Source organism: Dromiciops gliroides, chromosome 1 (assembly GCF_019393635.1).
Source record: "Dromiciops gliroides isolate mDroGli1 chromosome 1, mDroGli1.pri, whole genome shotgun sequence".
Classification (NCBI taxonomy): Eukaryota; Metazoa; Chordata; class Mammalia; order Microbiotheria; family Microbiotheriidae; genus Dromiciops; species Dromiciops gliroides.
Window position 1 is genome coordinate 481,886,894 of NC_057861.1, and position 14,353 is coordinate 481,901,246.

At 35.9% G+C, this 14,353-nt stretch overlaps 1 protein-coding gene and 1 non-coding gene across 5 annotated transcripts in view; both read left to right on the forward strand.

Moving 5' to 3' along the window:
- MLLT3 (MLLT3 super elongation complex subunit) overlaps window positions 1–14,353 on the forward strand; it is a 294,509-nt gene that overhangs the window by 248,910 nt on the left and 31,246 nt on the right. The gene's annotated exons all lie outside the window — the stretch shown is intronic.
- Window positions 2,290–2,391, forward strand: LOC122737696. The gene has a single exon (XR_006354500.1). It is a non-coding gene; the product is annotated as a U6 spliceosomal RNA (small nuclear RNA).

The following is a 14,353-nucleotide window of genomic DNA, read 5'->3' on the forward strand; positions in this document are numbered from 1 at the left end:
AGGGATGGTACTTTATCCACTACACCACCTAGTTGCCCCCTCTTTTTTTTTTTAATTTAATTTTTAAATTTTTCTCAATTAGGCACTAGAGTTTCTAACCACACTGAGCTAGGTAGCTAAAACCAGACTGAGCACATAGCACATTACTTGGTACACAGTAGGCACTTAATAAATGCTTATTGATTTTCTGACCAGCTGGTGTACCTGGCATTCCATGTGTGTACACAACATTCTATCTCTTGTCTCTGTGCCACTGTATAGGCTCCCCCTACCTCTGATTCTCTCCCTTTTCTCTTAGATCCCATCAAGACTTATTTCAGTCAGGGCAGTGGATAAAGCACCAGCCCTGGATTCAGGAGGACCTGAGTTCAAATCCATCCTCAGACACTTGACACATAACTAGCTGTGTGACCCCGAGCAAATCGTTTAACCCTCATTGCTTCACAATGCAGTTACACACTTGACAAATTGTCCTTAGAGCTGAGTAAAGCTCTTATTTGATTACTCATTAGATGCAGATTGAACCATACTGTTTCTATTTTTTTGTTGTTTTCCTTTTTTGAGGTTTTCCCCTTTTGTTCTATTTCTTCTTTCATAGCATGACTAATGCAGAAATATGTTTCATGTGATTGTACCTATATCATATTGCTTTCTATCTTAGGGAGGGGGGACAGAATGGAGGGAGGGAGAAAAATGTGGAACTAGAAATCTTATAAAAATGTTGAAAACTATCTCTACATATAACTAGAAAATAATAAAATACTTTTGTGATTAAAAGACTTATTTCAGTTGCTTCTCTATGGAAGAGACCTTATTCTTTCCCCTTCCTCCCCACAACATCTGTGAGAAAATAGGTAGTTGTCTCCTCTCAATGTGGATATAAGTCAGTCATACTCCTCTGGACCTGTTTGTAGGACAAAGGTCTCAGATCCCCTCCTCCCCCTCCTTGGACCAGTGATGAAAAAGGGGAGGGTCCATTCCTGTTAGGGACTAAGGTATAAAACAGGGCCTGTGAGCCCCATTTCGGGGCACCCACTAGCTGCACACTAGGGTGCCTCCTTCTCATGAGAAGAAAATAAAGAGCCTTTGTCATTTCGCTGCTGAGTTCCCGAGAATTATTGAGAAGAGGATGGATTTTTCCCTCACAACATCCATTTGTGTTTATTTTGTATATGAGCTGTCTTTCCTTATCCCAGCTTTCCCCTTACCCAGTAAGCTCCTCAAGGGCAAGAACTGTCTTATTTTCTCATTTGTGACGTTTGCCGTCAATCATAGGGTTTACACATAGTTTAGGTGCTTACTTTTTGGCTGTGATTAAACTGGTGAGCTTGGTTTGAGTGGTGGTTCTGTTAGAAGTGCTCATGCTCTTTTAAACAATCAACCCCATTTATGGTCTCACACCAGCCTACAGATATTGACATTTCATATCTCTCCTGAAGATTCAGTTGAGAAACAAGCCTAAATCTTCATCTAAGTATGTGCGTCATTTCCCTAATTTAGTAGTTTGGATCTGAACCTGTCTTAACTCATCTGCATGAAGAGAAAATTGAGGCTAACAAGGAAGGGACCCAGGAGAAGACCTTTAGCTGGTTCTGTCCTGAGTTGCCATTGTTGAAGGACATCCTTTGAGCTAATTTCAGACCCATAAAAAAATCTATTTAGTGATTAGTAACCAGCAGATAAGAGCAGAAAGCCCAAGTGAATAAAGGCCATAAATACCAAAGTCCTTGGGATAACAGCCTGTAAAACTGTCAGAAAGCTTTGCCTAAGTGACAAAAGATAGCCTCTGGTTACAAGAAGTGTTAGCCTAGCAGGCACTATTCCATATTCATAGATGTAAGGCCCAATTTAGTCTTCTGAAAGAGCTTTAAAATTTTTTTCCCCAAGCCATACCTGTGTCCTTTATTTTTTAGTGATTCTGAAAAAAATAATCCTTGAGGCTTTTTATGCATCAGTATCTTCTCCTATATCTGTCTATTTAAAAGTAGCTTCCCCCCCACCCCCCAATTGTGGCTGATTAGCATTAGAATTTATCCTAATTTAGATCTCTTTGTTGGCTGAGGTTTTTAAAATCATAATTACTTCTAATATTTATACACATACAAGTACCCATAAATGACTTTATTAATACAGAAATATGCAGGTTTCCCATGAAGGTATTTGTTGTTCACATTGTCAGGAATTGGATGATTGAAATAAAATGCCCTTTTCAAAACCAAGGCATAAAATTTGTAAATTTCATATTTTTTCCAAAGAGTTTTTTTTTTAGGTACATAAACATGTTCACTTCTGTAGCACTGTAGCACTTCTACAATTGAAACAGTATCGAGAAGATTAGCATGGCCCTTGCATAAAATTGGTATGCAAATTAATGAAGTATTCCACATTTTTGTGAAGGATACTGGAGGAAATCTAGGAGATATAAAAAGAATATATTATTCTTTTTTTTTTTTTCCACAAAAAGAAGTAAATAAAAGCTTACCAGCACTTTAGTTATAAACAGAACCTATTGTTTTGTTGCTACAAAAAACTGAAGAGATTAGAACAAATGTTCTGGTTTTGACAACCTGTAATTTAGATGTTTTCAGGATTAGGAAAATTCAAGGTGTTAGTGCCAAGGGTGGTCTTTGTTTTATGGTTAAATTACATAAATTAATTTTTAATTTCATAGGATTTATATTCCAATTACTTTCCTCAATAAAAATAGATGAATTTTTACTTTTGAATGTTGAGGCTCTAAGGAAACCTCTGAATACAAAAGTGAAAGTTAAGGGTGCTCTAATATAGCATAGTCTTAACTCCTGAGGTTGGAAAATTATATCTATTGATGGCTATTTGCTTTTCAATTTCCCAACTGTGAGAACTAGAGGTGTCATTCACTTGAAGAGAGCAGATGTTAAAGGCCCTTGCCCCCCACCACCTAATCCCAAACACTCTTGAAGAAGAGAAACATTCTGTTACCCAAATAGGCATCTTTTTGATTGTGAGAAAAGGGGGTAAAAGGCTATAAATCTGCCTTCTCATTCTGAAGGGCAACAATGGATTGATTTATGGAGAAAAGCAACTGTTGAGCTCATATAAGATTGAGCACATGAAAATGCAGGTTTATTTAGAACCTCGCAAGAACGACTTTTAAAAAACCAATTATTATTCTTAATGGAAATCTAAGTATTGTAGGGAAGATTTTTAAAAATAGTACATCTTGTGGGTGAAACTTGAAGGCAGATCATATTGCCACCCTCTGATATTTAAAAGCATGTTAGGTTTTAGACATTTTGTTCTTTTAGTTCTTGTTCACTTTGGCTGTGGGGAAGGAGGCTTTTTTTTTTTTTTAAAGAATTGCACATTTAATATAGTCAGAATGAACATAGATGATACGTCTAGAAAGCTAATATTTTCTGGAGACATTTCCTACAGAATAGCTCATTTAAACCAGGTCCCTCATTTAATGTGTGGTTTTCAATGGGCCCTGATTAAAATGGGCCCTGTAAAAGGAAGGGAAACCCACCCAAAGAGCAACCAGTGAAGAGAATTTTCACTTTAGAAAGACCAGCACCTTTCATTTGCCTTTAAATCAGGTTTGATTTGAATCCATTATTTGGTGCTCAAATTCTGTTAAAAGAAATAACTTGGATATTAAGCTCTTGATTGCAGGCATGAGGAGTGAAATCCAAGTCTTGGCCAATTTTGAGCAGTAATCACTGTAACCAATCCTATTTTCCAAATAAAATATCAAGACAGTAAAGACAATCTTTTTGTAGTTCTCATTAAAAAACACTTTTATTTCTTAAAATCATGACTGGAATAATTTGGATAACCATTTAGAGTTTTTTTTTTCCTAATTCAATTTGGCATTTATGTGTATATCTTTTCATATCCATATCCATATCTATCTATTGCTTACAGATCACCTAAGGATTTGAAATTATTATGATGTAAAACTTGAGTAGGTAGGAAGAAAGTTTGTCATTGTTAATCATGTTGATGGATGACTACATGTGCTACTTATGTGTACCATAAGATTTTTGATTATTTTAATTAAGAAAATTTTGACTTGTGAAGAAATGATTTATTGCCATGAACATAAAGTTTTAGAACAAATTACAGGAAGTAAGCATTTATTAAGCACTTATTTTGTACCTAGCTCTGGGTTAGGGATACTACTGTGGGCAAAAAAAAAAAAAAAGATATTCCCTGCCCTCCAGGCACTTAGTGGTAGCTAAAAATACTGACTGGGGTAGGAGGTAGTGAAGGGGTTAGGGGGGAAGTTTTGAAGTCTGGAAGTAGGGATCAGAGCCAGTGGAGATTGACTGTCCTGCTACCAGCCCACTCCATCCCCCACCCCAAAATGGATTGAAGAATAAAAAGCTGAAGAAATATTAACAAATTTAACCTTTTTGACAGCTTGTTTTGTCTAGACAAGTAAACTTTTCTGTAAATTTTGCTCACTCAAATTATTATGATCTCCCCAATCCAATTTCAATATCTATAAATGAGAAACATAATTATAGATAATTTGCTTTTTAATGATCAATTTTAGAACTTCGTGAAAACTCTACTACAGTCCTTTTCTATGTTAGGAATGCGAATCATCTGGAGTTATTTCAGTCTCTGTGCTCACTGTATACCAGTGGGTTATTTCACAAGTAACTGAATAGTAGTCATCCTGACAACAGAACGCATTTCTTCTGATAACTGGAGTGTTGTTTGGATGTGAGGGGAACAGCCCTAGTGACAGTTCATTCCTGGGGTGATAGAATCAAGGAACATAGGGATTTTTTTTTTCAGTTCTATTCCAGGAGGTGTTATAGTTATAAATTCTCTGCTAGGAGCCCCCTGCTCTGTATCTACCCCTCCATTCCCACCATTTAAAAAGAGGTAACCAAACTGGAAAGGTATAAAGAAAAGAATTCATCTATGAATGATCAAATTTGAAAGTCTAGAAGATAGATATTAAGATCATAGATTTAAACCTAGAATGCACTTCAGAAGCCATCTAGTTAAAGCCTTCATTTCATACATGAGGAAACTGAAGTCCAAAGAGACTGAAGTTAATTGCATATTCATACAACTGTGAAGTGGCAGGGTTGGGATTAGACTTTAAGGCTTGATTCTTAATTCCACATCGTCCATAGCACCATCAACATGGTTGGGAGGGCTACTTCCCTATAGAATAAAAATTATGCAAAAGAAGAACTACAAATTATTAATAACTATGTGAAAGGTTAAGCCAAATTCCTACCATTAAGAACAATATAATTTAGAAAACAAACACCTTTGTGGTTCTATCTCAAATCCATCAAATTTGCAAAAATGACAAGACGGAATAGTTTGTTGGAGGGACTGTGAAAAAATATGCACACCGATGTTGATAGAGCTGAGAATTGGTTCTACCATTCTGTAAAGCAGTTTAGAATTATGCCCAGAGGCTAGGCTTATACCCCAAGGTATAAACACTGGTCACTTTGCCTTCCAATACATGAATTGGTCAAAGAATCAAAGCAGAAACCCACTGATGGGGAATAGCCAAAAGAAATTGTCTTATGGGGATATAATGGATTATTACTGTGCCATAAGAAATGATGACTATGGGGGGCAGCTAGGTGGTGCAGTGGATAAAGCACTGTCTCTGGATTCAGGAGGACCTGCGTTTGAATCAGACCTCAAACACTTTTGACACTTAAGAGCTCTGTGACCCTGGGCAAGTCACTTAACCCTCATTACCCTGCAAAAAAAAAAAGAAAAAAGAAAAGAAATGATGACTACGAAGACAGAGAAGTCTGTAAAGACATATGTACTGATTCAACTTGAAATATTGTATTTTTGAATATTGAAATTTGTGTGTTGTCTGTCCCTTTTTGTAAGCTCCTTAAAGGCAGAAACTGCCTTTGTCTTCAAAGTGCCTGGCACATACTAGGTGCTTAATAAATGATTTTTTGAATGATTGATTAAAAAAATCAGAATTAGGAGAATCTTACATATAAAAACTACCAATGTTTGCTACATGTAAATAAAAGGAATAAAAATAACTTTGAATGCCATGTAATTACAGTATAATCACCAAGTCAAGTATATTATACCTCACAGCCTGTTTTTGCTTTTACCTTGAATCAGTTAAACTTACTTAAAATACTATTATAGCTTCTTGATTTTTGGTTAGTATTGTATAGGATGCTAATGATTTTCATGGATTTATTTTATATACTATTGTTTTATATAGTCATATGGTCATTTTTCTCTGGTCTCTTTCTCCCTCTTTTTTGGATAAAAGGATCATATTTGCCACAAAAGGACATCAGGCCTTTGTCTGTTTTTTGAAGTTTGATAGGATTCACTTGTAAATTCTTCTAATGATTCATTCTGCTTCCTTCTCCCTTCCTGATATCCCCCCAAGAAACAGAGTTATTTAAGATAGCTTTTTTGTTTTGTTTGGCTATTTTATTATTCGTATAAAGTTCATTTTGTTGATAATTTTTATGCATTTACCTTATTTAAAAAATTTTAGTGATTAGATTTTCCTCTCATTCTTGATCAGATTCACTATGATTCAAAACTTTTGTTAGTATTTTAATTTTGAAAAACAGTTTTTAGTCTGGTTTGTGACTTTTATAAGTCTTTATTTTCAAGTTCTCTAATTTTCAGGATTCCTTTATTTTTTACTTGTTTAGGGTTACTAATTTGTTTAATTTCCTGTCTTTCAAATTACATTCTATGTTCTTTAGACCTCTCTTTTGTTAATATAAATTTTCAGGGAATACCCTTTCCCATAAGTTTTGGTATGTTGTTTCATTCTTGTCTTTATCTTTAATGTGTCTTTTTTTGTTTGTTTCTCTGGTTTGTTTTAGTCAGACTATTGTTACAGGCTTCATTTGAGTCTGCAATGTTAAAAAAATCTTTTTTCCATTCATTACTAATTTTATTGAATTGTCCATGTGATTATTTTGTGCCCTAATACATGATCATTTTTTGTAAGAGTAATTTGGTATCCTGAGAAATATGTAAATACTTTAACATTCTCAAGCAGAATTCATTCATCTCTGCATTTTATGTCATTTTTTAAAAATTGGATTTCCAGTTCTGAGAGAGGAAAATTAAAATCTCTCCTTGGTTTTCATTATCCATTTCTCTTTGACTAGGAAATTCAATCCATCCACATTTAAGGTTATACTTGTTAAGTTTGTATTTTCTTCCACTAACTATATAAATATATCACAGAAAGAGTTTGAAGGCACTTTTAATTATAACCTAAACCTCATTAATCATCTTTGGTAGTACTGTTCTTTTGCATATTCTAAATTAAGAAAAAAAATGTAATGAACTCTATGGAATAATGTAATTCCTTGTGGATGTAGTATGCTGCAGTGTCTAATAAAATGTTCCCATGACTAATGTATCTCAAATCTTCAATCATGATAAAAACCAAAGAAAAATAAATTTATATATATACTGAAAATTAGGATACCTTATTCCTTGAATCATTCCTATCCCACAACTAGACTAATTTGTTACCCTTTCTGGATTATTGTTGTTGTTGTTGTAGTTGTTTTGTCCTTCTTTCTTGGAGAGGACCATGACATCGGGGTGATGTCATGACTTGCAGTGAATTGGATTTAAATGAGGTAGAGCTGTGCAAAGACACCAGCCTCATGCTCCAGTGATCTGGGTCCAGTGGCAAGATAATATCAGGACAACTGGAGATGGCCCCGGATATTTAAGGCAATTGGGGTTAAGTGACTTGCCCAGAGTCATTCAGCTAGTAAGTGTCTCAGGTGAGATTTGAACTCAGGCCCTGGGAACTTCAGAGCCAGTGCTTTATCCACTGTACCACCAGTTGCACCTGCCCTTTCTGGATATGCTATAAAGAAAAGTTAACAGATTTAAGTTTTTTTCTATAAAGGAGATAGGTTTCCTTTTTTTCTCAATGAAATAATTGTAGCAGTTCATATTTATGTACGTCTTCTCAAGTATCAAAGTGGTTTCTTCATAACTTTACTATTGTTATGAGGTTATAAATATTATTAGGAGATAGAGAGGGGACATGAAATTTCATAGGTGTAGAGAGCTCCCAAGTGGGGAAACTTCTTGGAGGCATTACAGGTCAGCACAATCTCTGCTACTTAGAGTCTTAGAGCATTGCCTAGAGCAGCAGTTCTCAAGCTTTTTGGCCTTAGTACTCTTTTATACACTTGAAAATTGATCCCTTTACCCTATTAAGAATTGAGGGCCCTGGGGGCAGCTAGGTAGCACAGTGGATAAAGTACCAGCCCTGGATTCAGGAGGACCTGAGTTCAAATCCGACCTCAGACATTTGACACTTATTAGCTGTGCGACCCTGGGCAAGTCACTTAACCCTCATTGCCCATCTCCCCCCCCCCAAAAAAAAATTGAGGACCCAAAGAGTTTTTGTTTAACTGTGTTATTATCTATGTTGGTTATATTATTAATCAACTGATAAAATAAAAAATATTTAATGAGCAATAATCAACTAATTAAATGTTAGCATGAATAATAATTTGGGGTAAAATAACTTTTCCAAAATAAAAAAGTTAGTGATACAAGTTTTTATTTTACATATTTTGTAATAGAAAACAGAAGTCCTAACTTAATTTGTTATTGTTCAATAATTTCGGTCCTGCCTGAGTCTTTGTAACCCTATTTGGGGTCTTCTTGGCACAGAAACTAGAGTGGTTTGCCATTTCCCTCTCCAGCTTGTTATACAAATGAGGAAACTGATGTGTACCTCAATAGAAGATAGCTGGATTCTCATTTGCTTCTGAATTCAGTCTGCTGCAAGTATATGAAGAAAATCTAGCCTCACAGAGATATGTAGTTGGAAAAGGAAGGAGTCTTTTTTTTTTTCAGGCAATGGGGGTTAAGTGACTTGCCCAGGGTCACACAGCTAGTAAGTGTCAAGTGTCTGAGGCCAGATTTGAACTCAATTACTCCTGAATCCAGGGCCGGTGCTTTTTCCACTGCACCATCTAGCTGCCCCTAGGAAGGAGTCTTTTAATAGGCAAATATGTCTTAGTATTATTTTGAAAATGGTTTTGACCTTACATACTCCCCAAAAGAGTCCTAGAAACCGCCAATATTCTCAGACCACACTTTGAAGACCACTGACCTAGAGTAACTGTTGCTAAGTGATCAGCCCTGGTTTTCACAGCTACCATCCGTCAGAAGCAGGACTTAACCCAGCTCTTCCTGGCTTCTGGGTCAGTCCACTACACTGCCTTACCATGAATATTTGCATTCCTATTATATGTGAAGGTTTGTTTTGTACACAGGTGACATTTAATCATTGCTTGTTGATTTGAAATGAATTGCTTGGAGAGGGTAATTTGCCATAGAGCAGCACATAATGTTGTTGTGGTAGCCCCAAGACTGTCTTTTTTGAAACATGTTTGGAGACTACAAAGGAGAAGGGAATCTTTGCATCTTATTTCAAGTCTTAGCTATTTACAGCTCATTGTTTCTATTTCACACAGAAAATCTCCTCCTGAATTTTTGCAAGGCAAATCATGTCTGGAATGCCCTAGAAAGCTTTCTGTTCAAAGAAAGTTTATGGTGAATATTTTTCCTAAAGGAAAGGACACTTCTGTGGAAGGAATGAGGAGCCCTGTTAATATGAATATGAATTTAGAACCCATTAGTTTTGCTTAAAGTGTACATTTGTAGATTGTTTTAATTGTGGAATCTAGAAATTTTCCATTTACATCTAATGGAAGAATTGCAATCTGCCCATTTAATCTGCCCTAGTTACAACTGGTCATTATTCAATGCGGCCAGCACATCATTATTTGGGATTCTTTTCATAAATGATGTTGGTGGTAATAAGAATCCTGTTCTGTCAAGATGTATTCTATCTAGCATACTAATGCTATGAAGTTATAGGGTCAGTTGGATTGTGGCCTGAAGCTAAAATATTTGTGATTCCATGACTACAGTGCTTCCCAATACTTGTAGCAGACTATTTATTGGTGGAAGTCACCAGTTCAGTCAAACTGTGGCCTGAAACTAACTTTGTGATTCCATAACTACAGTGCTACCCAACGTTCTCTGCACCCAAGTCTAACAGGTTGCAGAGTTGGCATTGCATAGTAAATACAGTAGGAGGTAAGATGTGGGGGAGAGAGATGATTACTAGATTCTAGATTGGGTAAAAGGGGACAAAGGAAAGCCTAAGTTTGTGGTTTGTGAGTAGAATGATGTCAGAAGCTCTTTCAGGCTCTTAATTTACCATCTAATGACAACCTATTTCTTTTCTGCAGCACTGAGATGAAAAGTGGCTTTCCCCAGGTTACACAGGCAATATGTCATAGGATAGTATTTCAACATAAGTCTTTCAGCCCTCAAAGCCAACTTTATCAACTATATCTATACTAGGATATAACTATTCTTGATATATCTTTGCTGGATTCATCCCAGCATGTTATTTGCCCAACACCCAGTCCAACAAAAATGTGCCTTAACATAATCATAGCCTTTATTAACTTGCTTTGTCTTTTTGTTTAAAAAAAAGAATAACATTGATGTTTAAAAAATCCTTTCCCCACCCCAATGAGGTAGGCAATACCAATATTACAAACTTTATATGTGAGGAAATTGAGGCTCTAAGAGGTTAAGTGATTTGCTTACTGTCAAAGCTGAGGTTGATTTGAACTTTTTATTAAGTGATGCTGGCAGATAGGTGGTACAGTGGGTAGAGTGCCAGGCATGGAGTCAGGAAGACAAGTTCAAATCTGGCCTCAGACATTTAGTTACCTGTGTGACCCTGGGAGAGTCACTTAACTCTGTTTGCCTCAGTTTCCTCATTTGTATAACAAGCTGGAGAGGGAAATGGCAAACCACTCTAGTTTCTGTGCCAAGAAGACCCCAAATAGGGTTACAAAGACTCAGGCAGGACCGAAATTATTGAACAATAACAAATTAAGTTAGGACTTCTGTTTTCTATTGAGGCAGTGAAGTATAATAGGAATAGCATTGGCTTTACCTCTTTATGAGCCTCAGTTTCTTTATAAAAAGGAAGAGGTTGAATTAGATACTCTCTTTTCCAGCTCATAAGTTCTGTTGTTAACCCAGGTCTCTTGATTTCTGGCATTCCTTTCTACTGCCTTCTCAACATTACCTTTCCTTGCATCATTTCCCAAACATTATAATATGGGATTAATGCTTTGCCATCAAACTTACTGAGCTTTAACAGTATCTGTGGATTGTTTTTGTTTTTAATACCACAGTTGGTACAAAGTAATTAATTATATGTGACCATAATCTATCAATGAATGAAAAAATGTGTATCAATAAAACATTTTTTTTAATGCACAGAGGAATGAAGGGAACAGATGCAGAACAATTTATAGTATAAAACCAATATTATAAAAAGGAACAATTTTTAAGACTTTTAAAAACTAATCAGGAATGAAATGAACAGAACCAGAACAATTTATCCAATAGCAGTGTAAAAACAAACAACTTTGAAAGTGATAAACTGTGATCACTGTAGTCACTATTCACCATTGCAATGGACCGATGATAAGGCAATCTATCTATCCATTACAAAAAAGTGATAGATTTAGTATGAATAGTATCATGTACAGTCATTTGGGAAATTTATTTTATTTAACTATGCATATTATGTTAAAAGAAATATCTCCCCCTCCCCTTCCTTCCCCCCCCCCACTGGGATTGATTGGGAGGGAGAGAAAATAGACTTATGTTAATTTTTTAAAAAATAGAAATGTTGGCATACTATAGATTTTAAATGCATGAACTTTCAGATGAGGTCACTGTATTATTAATTTCACTTAATTTTTACTTTGTCACAAGAGACCTTATGAAGAGCAATCTATAAATTTTTGTACTGCAAAAACAAGACACATTAGTAAATACACATAAGAGAATTTAAAAGTTCAGGCTACACAAACAGCAATTTTGTTAATACCTTGTTCAATTTTATGCATATGTATTCGTATACATAATTATTTCTATATAATTATGAATTTGGGGATGTTCTAATTATATACTCTTTAAAAACAAATTCAGTTTATAAAACCTTGTTCTTTATATATTGAAATGTTTGCATTTTTAATAATTGTTAAGTTCATAATCAAATTTTTTTTAATGTTTAAGTGATGCTTATCGTAAAAGGTAGGCATAGTGGAGTGTTTAAATTCTTACTCTATTGTTAGAGTGCCTCATCTGCTTTGGAGCAGCTCCTTGTTTTTTCTCATGTGTATAGCTTCCTGCCAGGCAGTGAGATGGTGTTAAAGGTTTTGTGCTGACAGTAAGTGTGATAGAAGCCAATGAAACGGCCCAGCTGGTGTGGCAAAGCTACTGTTGGCCAGAGCAGTATTTGGTAAGAAACCCGAATTAAAAAAACAAAAAAACCCCAAACAACAACACACATTTTCCCTCTCATTTTAGCCAACTCTGCCTACAAGAACCCTAACAGTTATCCATTCCCATTGAGGAGGTAGCTAAGCCAGCAAAAGATATGGAAGCAAAAATAAATTGAGGAATTTTGGAACTTGTAATAACTCAGGTGCTGCTTTCCAGTAACAAATATTTCTTTCTCCCTTCCTTTCCCCTTTCCCTCCTGCCCTTCTTGGAGATATTTCATGATTTTTGTTTAGACATTTCAGTCATGTCCAACTCTTTGGGACCCCATTTGGGGTTTTCTTTTTTTTTGTTGTTGTTGTTGGTTTTTTGTTTGTTTGTTTTTGGCAGGGCAATGAGGGTTAAGTGACTGAGGCTGGATTTGAATTCAGGTCCTCCTGAATCCAGGGCTGGTGCTTTATCCACTGCGCCACCTAGCTGCCCTCATTTGGGGTTTTCTTGACTAAGATACTGCAGTGGTTTGCCATTTCCTTCTGTTGCTCATTTACAGAAAAGGAAGCTGAGGCAAACGGTGAAATGACTTGCCCAGGGTCACACAGCTAGTAAGAGTCTAAGGCCAGATCTGAACTCAGGAATGAGAGTCTTCCTGACTCCAGGCTTGACACTCTCCACTGTGCCACCTAGCTGTCTTAATTCTAACCAAAGTAAATCTATTTCTTCTTCTACATAGGAACTAAAGTGAGAGTAGGAATAACCATCTCCTGGCCAGTTCGATGTCATAGAGATTTTTGTTTGTTTTTAACATATTGAAAAGACCACAGAGCATTTTCATGTAGTCCTTATTATGTAATTAATATTTGCAAACTAATAAAATTAATTTACATATTAATAGTCTCTAAGGGTCCCTGATAGCTCCTAAATTGTAATATTCTGTCTCCTAGATGCTGACAGTATTTAGATGCTTCCATTCATCATTTGTATTCTTTTCCCCCTTATTACAACATGGCATAGTAGACAGCACATTGGTTTTGGAGTTAGGAAGACTTGGGTTCAAATCCTTCTCTAGAGACTAAACTGGGTTACCCTAGAAAAGTCACCCAACTTCTCTTCGCCTCAGTTTTCTCATCTATAAAATGGGAATGTTGTACTTGATTGTCTCTCGAGTCTCTTGGCTCTAAATCTATGATCTTATGATCCCATATATCTCTTCTACATGTTTGTCTGCATTTATATCTCCATCTTATTTTAATAACTATCAGTAACTTTGTTTCTTTGGATCACATAATTATTAGCCTTGTTTGACCCAACCTTAATACTGCCTCTTACTTGGGTTCTTGTGTGTTGACATTGGTGCTTAAAAGTTAGGTGGATATTTAGCATATAAGGAGTCAGAGTAGTGTCATATAGGTTTCTTCTGTTATTGTAAATTTCACTCTCAGCTTTGGAGTTGGACTAAATTGGAATGGACTCTTGGAAAGATGTCCTTCCCAGAGGGGTCCAATGAAGCCTATTCATTGGGTAACATGAAGAATAAAATCTCTCTGCTGCCAACAGAAGCCTAGTATTTAGCTGTATAGGCTTTGGTTTCCAGGACTATCAAAATCACACCTTTCCCAGACATTTTTCATGAAAGAAAGTGACAACTTGGAGGGCAGAAGAGCAAAACAGGATCCAAGGATTGAGGATTTGCAGCCAGTTCTTAGTAATGTTATTCAGTTTAGCAATACACAGTCTGGCTGTACTATGCTATAAGTGTATCATTTTTACAGGAATAAAGACATTACAATCATCTGCATTTAGAAACAGATTCTGCTTTTCTGGAAGACAATACAAATGTATAGGTTTGTGTAGTGTAGATCACGTCTTTTTTTTTTTAATTAAAGGAAAACCCACCTTTTGCTTGTTGGAGCATGTGTGTTTTTTGCTTCTATTCCTGAAAGGATTTTGGCATAATTTTTTTTTCTATCTAGCCTAAGGATGGATCAAGAACTGGGAGGAAAAATTCTATTGTTTGTTTCAG